Source organism: Tetrao urogallus, assembly GCF_951394365.1.
Source record: "Tetrao urogallus genome assembly, chromosome: Z".
Lineage (NCBI taxonomy): Eukaryota > Metazoa > Chordata > Aves > Galliformes > Phasianidae > Tetrao > Tetrao urogallus.
In genome coordinates, this window is record NC_136816.1 from 67,620,644 (window position 1) to 67,626,643 (window position 6,000).

Consider the following 6,000-nt stretch of genomic DNA (forward strand, 5'->3'; position numbering starts at 1 on the left):
TTCACTTAACCACCTTGAGAAAACAGTCCTGATATCATGACAGACAGACGAAAATAGAGTAGTAGAACCCAAAATGAGGAAAGAGAACCTTAGAAACTGAGACAGAAGGGAACACAGGAGAGAAAAGAAAACACATGCAGAAGTAAAGAGATGTCAAGACAAAACTGATGATAGAAAAATCTGGCACAGAAATAGGAGACAAGCTGGAAATCTTGAAGAAACAGTTCTTGCTGGATGAGAAGCTGGACACGAGGCAGCAGTGTGCACTTGTAGCCCAGAAGGCCAACTACCTCCTGCTGTGTTAAAAGAGGGGTGGTCAGCAGGGAGAGGGAGGTGATTGTCCCCCTCTACTCGGTTCTTGCAAGGCCCCATCTGCAGCACTGCATCCAGGCCTGGGGCCCCCAGCACAAGAAAGACGCAGAGCTCTTGGAATGGTCCAGAGGAGGGCACTAAAATGATCAGAGGGCTGGAGCACCTCTCCTGTGAGGAAAGGTTGAGGGAATTGGGCTCATTTAGCTTGGAGAAGAGAAAAACAAAAAAAGCAGAACAACTGCTTTTGAGATCTTACACATGAGTTTTCAAACATCTCCTGCTTCTTGCACAGATAATCACATTGCACGGATAAGGGTTCCCTTGCACAAGAGAAAGAAGATGCTCCTGACAGTCTACCTGGCATATCACCACTTAAACCCAAACTTTTAAACACTTTTGCTGCATGAAAGAAACAAAACCAAAGAGCCAGGCTCATCAACAGATGAGAAAAATGACAAATTAAATACCACCAAGAGTGACTAATGAGCTGATGCTGGGAAGTTGTGTTTTATTGTAGTTACTTCTATATTCCATTCACTCTCTATTCCTGTCTACATTCCTTTTCTTCTGAAAGAGCTCGGACTGGAAAGTTTCAGACAACATTTTGAAAGTTCTACTCTAACTACTAAATTCAGTGTAAGTCAGAGGCTGTGGCCAGTGTCAAGATGCCCTACATAGTTAAACGTGACACTTTAGACAGTGTTTTAGATTTTTTTTTTTTTTTTTTTTTTTTTTTTTTAAGATTTAGACAGTGCCTGTTGCTAAGACAAAATAAGATCTTCATACTAGAGCTTCCCATCTATGCCTGTTAAATAATTGCTACACAATACTGTGTGGGCTGACAGTAAAAAGCTGATGACAGAAGTTCAGCACAGAACAAACATGTCTGACTTTCAGGTACCGCAGTTTGCAAATTGATGACTTACCCCCAAATCTGCAGATGTTTCTGCTTTAAACCTCCGACAGCTCTGCAAACAGTAAGCCTAGTAAGCTGCAGAGTGCAGTAAGCTCACTTTTATTACATACAACAGCACTGAGCCACAGAAAGCAGTTCTTTGGATCAAGCCATTTTAAAACCAGATTTCAGTGAACCAAAAAAGGGAATGAAATCAATTCTCATTCAATTTCCAATGGCCACGGTTAAAACAAATCTAGTGACGTCTTCATCTTACAGGATACAAGTGGTCATCATATGTTTAACCAAATGCAGAACAGAAATTACAAAGAGAATAATAAGGTGTATGGGAGCAGGGATAAGACACCCCTGCGGCATACAAACCTCACATTTCAACCATCTCAGCATTCTGAAGAAAGATCTAGAATTTGAAAGACAGTCTGTAACATCAAATTAATTTAGCTTGTTATTTTCAGGGCAATGATTGAAGGGCAGAGGGACAGGAACTAATAGAGCAGTTCTTTAAAAAATATGTATGTAGAATGCATTAATGGGAAGGACAGTGAGAAAAGAGCCCCTGAAGAGTAGGTCTATCTGCACATCATGTTATCAAATTATGAGACAACACTCTTTAGTGATGGCAATAACATCCAGTAAGGGCTTCTACATGCAGATGCTGAATAGCCTTTTCCTAATAGTGACAAAAATTAGGAGAAACTGATTTTTTAAGTTTTTCAGTAGCTTAGCATAACATAGGGGGCAATCAGACCGTCTGCTTCAGTATCATCAGTCAAGGGGAAGTTAAACTGGAAGACAGCTCTCTTCCAAACAAAAAAGTATTGCATCTCTCACTTTGCTGTTCCATATGGATTCACTGCATTAACATCAATCACAGTTCAGTAGCAATCCTTCTTTAAGGTTCCACTTTGCTCATTAAAGACACTGCTCTTGTCAAAAGCACGTACTGTTTGAAATGGTTAAGGACGTGATGCTCGTATCTGATAATACAGTCCTATGGTGCTTTTTAAGACCGTCACTGTGTATTTGGGCAATAAGGCCCTTTGCCACACTCAGAAATAAGGGAAAGCTCTACAGTGGATAAGAAAATGATCCAGCACTTAAATGACCAGTGAGGGCTACAGTAATCTCACAACACAGTAAGGAAACAAAATCCAAATTTGATAAGCAGGGCAACTGCTTTTAATTAATATTTCCCTATATTTAAAGCTTTAGACAGCAAATACCTAACACCTCTGAAAACATGAAATCCAGGTGAAAAGCATCTAAAAGCCTGTGCCAAATTCAGCTGCTTTGGATCTGTTGACACCTGATGTGATACCACTATGAACAAATTACATCCAGAACGGTAATCTCAGCACAGATAGTGCCAAGCACATTCTGTAGCTAATGCATGTAAGAAGAAAGCCAGCACTTCAATATGACCCTTTTCATGTTAGAAAGAAAGCTATTAGTTTCAACAAAATACTCCACTTACCCTGTTCTCTTGGTAAACACACATGAAAAAATTTTGGAGTGTGCTGTACATCTAGAATGCATGTCCAGAATCGAGAGCAGCTTAAGCTGATTAAAATGTTACTCTCCTTGTGGCAGTGATATTTCAATATGCAACAAGCTAGCTATGAAGTACTTGAATATTAATACTTCAGCCTCTTCCTAATTATGAATGAGGTGTGCTAGACATTCTTCCTATGCTATCAACACAGCATTGACAGAGCTGTATTACTCTTCTACAGAACTCCTTTTTTAATACTTGTGCAGTTTTGAGGTTTTTCTTATGTTCTTTGATCAAGAGAGTTATACAAATAGTTGGTCTTCTATTGCCAAGAAGGGTTCAACATGGTGCACAATGCCAGGACCTGCTCTCAACGCCAACACAATAATTCTGCTCATATTGCAGAACGTAATTTGTATTCTTTTCATCAACATTAACCAAAACTCAATGTGTTTTAGCACTATAACAACTGACATTAAAAAAAATGTATTCCAAAGAAAGCTATATTCATGCTAGTTTTTCTTGTAAATGTTTATTACAAAAATGGCATAATTTATTGCGACTTTTCCTTTTTGATTAAAAATTTGGTGAAAAAAATTCTTATGGAATTACTCAAGAAAAGCAGATGAAAAAAACAGCAAGAAATTAAAAGGACTAAAGTTTTAAAATCAACTATCTGCTAGCAGGTCAAACAGCAGTTGCCACTTTCATATATTAAAACCTCAGTAAAATACGTGTGCTTTGTGCTGCACAAGAATAAAGGGAACAGTGTTAGACCATTACATATTCACCAGTTCTTCCTCTCACACCCTGGTCACATGCACTACCCACTCTCACCATGCACTTATTATTCCCTCCACAAAACTCAGCATGTTACTGACAGAAAACATTCTGTTGAATTAATCATTCCACCTACAAACAACCCTGCCTGCCGTGCTAAAATCCTGTGTGGAAGCCACTGCTTCAAATCCTCACTGCACCCCCAGCCCAAGCAGCCTAAATACGCAAGGCCACTGAAAGCCTCCTCCCGTTCCCTGTAGCACTGCTCCCACAGCGTGGTTAACACTGCTAAACTCTCCCAGCCACCTGACATCACTGCTTTCCACATACAGGCCTCATTTTCCTCAGCTACGAGAGCCACATTCTGAGAATCCAAATTCCTGGTACACTCGCTGAATTCAGAAGCCACCATTTAAAGCTTCCACCAAGCTCTCAGCGCTGCCTTTTCCAAGAAACTCTTCTATTCACTACCAGAACATCTGTTTTTCTCTCACTGATTACACATGCTGCACAAGAGCAGACATTCTCAAAATTTTCAATCACTGAAGTACCTGAGAGCCCATCATAGGGCTGTTCTGCAAACCAGCTTAGAAAAACACACAGCATCTCAAGCCTTCCAGCAAATTAAGCTTATGAGAGAAGGGTGAATGCCACGACCAGTGCCACCACTGTGACAGCCTTCATTTTTGCACAACTTCTTTGGTTTTAAGTCACTTACTCCACTAATCAAGATGTTACACTGGTACAGTTTCAGCTGTAGCTGAAACTACATTCTCATTAGCCAGTAGGTATTTCTCTTCCTTCAATCCTTCTGATCGAGGCAGAGACAAGATAAGCACGTACAGAAAAATCCAGCTGAAAAGATCTTAGGTTCTGCTGTGCTGCAGGACTTACAGACAGGGAAAAAACTGATTATTGTTCAAGGTGAATGCTCCCTTCAGTGATCTTCACATGTGTCTTTGTTTCAGCAGGATGGAATTGTTTTCTTCAGAGCACCTGGTATGATGTTGTGCTTCAGTTCTAAGAGAAAAACAAAGTAGGTAACACGCCAATGATTATATCTGCTGCTAAAAAGTACTGTACAGAGCCAAGGCTCTGAGAAAGACTGGCTTTTTTTTCCCCCTATTCTCTCCCCAGTCCCACTGGGAAAGAGGGGAGTGAGCAAACAACTGTGTGGTATTCAGCCATTTGAAGGGTATTCAGCCATAACAAGTTCACTCCACTGAGGTCTAAGCAGTGCCACGCTAATTTCCAAATTAAAGCAAAAGAGGAGAACAGATGGAAATATAAGCCAGTCAAGCCACTGAAAAAAAAAAAAATGGCCCCATCACAATGATGCTTGAACAGAGAACAGCAGGAATGCACTTACTGGTTCTGCAAACCTAGACTAGGAACAAATGAATTTTGGGGCTAATGTTGACTAGAAGACTGCACTTCACTACAAACACAATCATCTTTAAGTCACAAGCATACACAAACAAATAAATCAATTCTTATTTAGCCAAGGCTCAAATGTTTCCTTTCCAGTCACAGCACCAACTAAGTCTGCTTTCATTTTTTTCCAAGCCAGTTCATTTAGGACTCAATGCCATTAGAAAAAATGATCCAGAAACAAAATTACATCAGTAGTCAACATGAATTAAATCCTGCTACCACAAGTTGTGTTTCAAATAAGTAGGTTCCACTAGTTTTGATTAAACATGAAATAAATGTGTAACCTCATAAAGAGTAAAAAACTTTTAAAAGTGAATGCTTACACCTCAGTTGTTTCTTGAAGAGGCTAGCTAACTTGAAGAAAGAGTGAAGTTCATAGCAAAGATTCTGTCTTGCTCTTCAGAAACCCACAGGACAGAAGTATCACCACCTGGTACCAAAAATAAACACTGACACATAAAACCAACAGTAGACATCAGACCCAGCAAAACAGTGCTGCCCACATTAATTACACTTCTGGATTTGAACTCATCTGGAGCACAGGAATTTTAGCTGTCTTCTCTGAGTTTGTCTAGTACAGAAAAGTAGAAGTTTAGCTTTGTGCAGAGAAGTCCAACTGAGACTGTTCTCAGCCACAGTAGTTGACTTACTACAAAAACAGAGTACAAGGATCTGCTTGGCCCTCTGAAAGTCCCATGCTCCGGTTCTGAAACAGAGTCCTTCCTTGCAGTGCTGCAGTTTGAACTCAAACAGGAAAGGTCTCTGGATTTAGGACTCTGAGTGGAAATAAGGCTCAGTCTATAGTCCAACAACAGACCAAAGAGTTCAGGGAAGGAAGCCACATGCAACAGGAAGAAGATTCAGCACATCTGTGCAACTGCCACAGCTGAACTTACTCATGGTTAAGGTGTACAAACACACCAGCAGCTGTCACCTTCTGAGATAGGGCTGAGTCTGTCCCTGAGACACGTTTCAGTTATGCTTCAGTTGCTAAACTCACCTTCACATGCTCAAGAGGAATGAAAAGTGAAACAAAACCATAACCACTGAAATACACTGCTGTCCA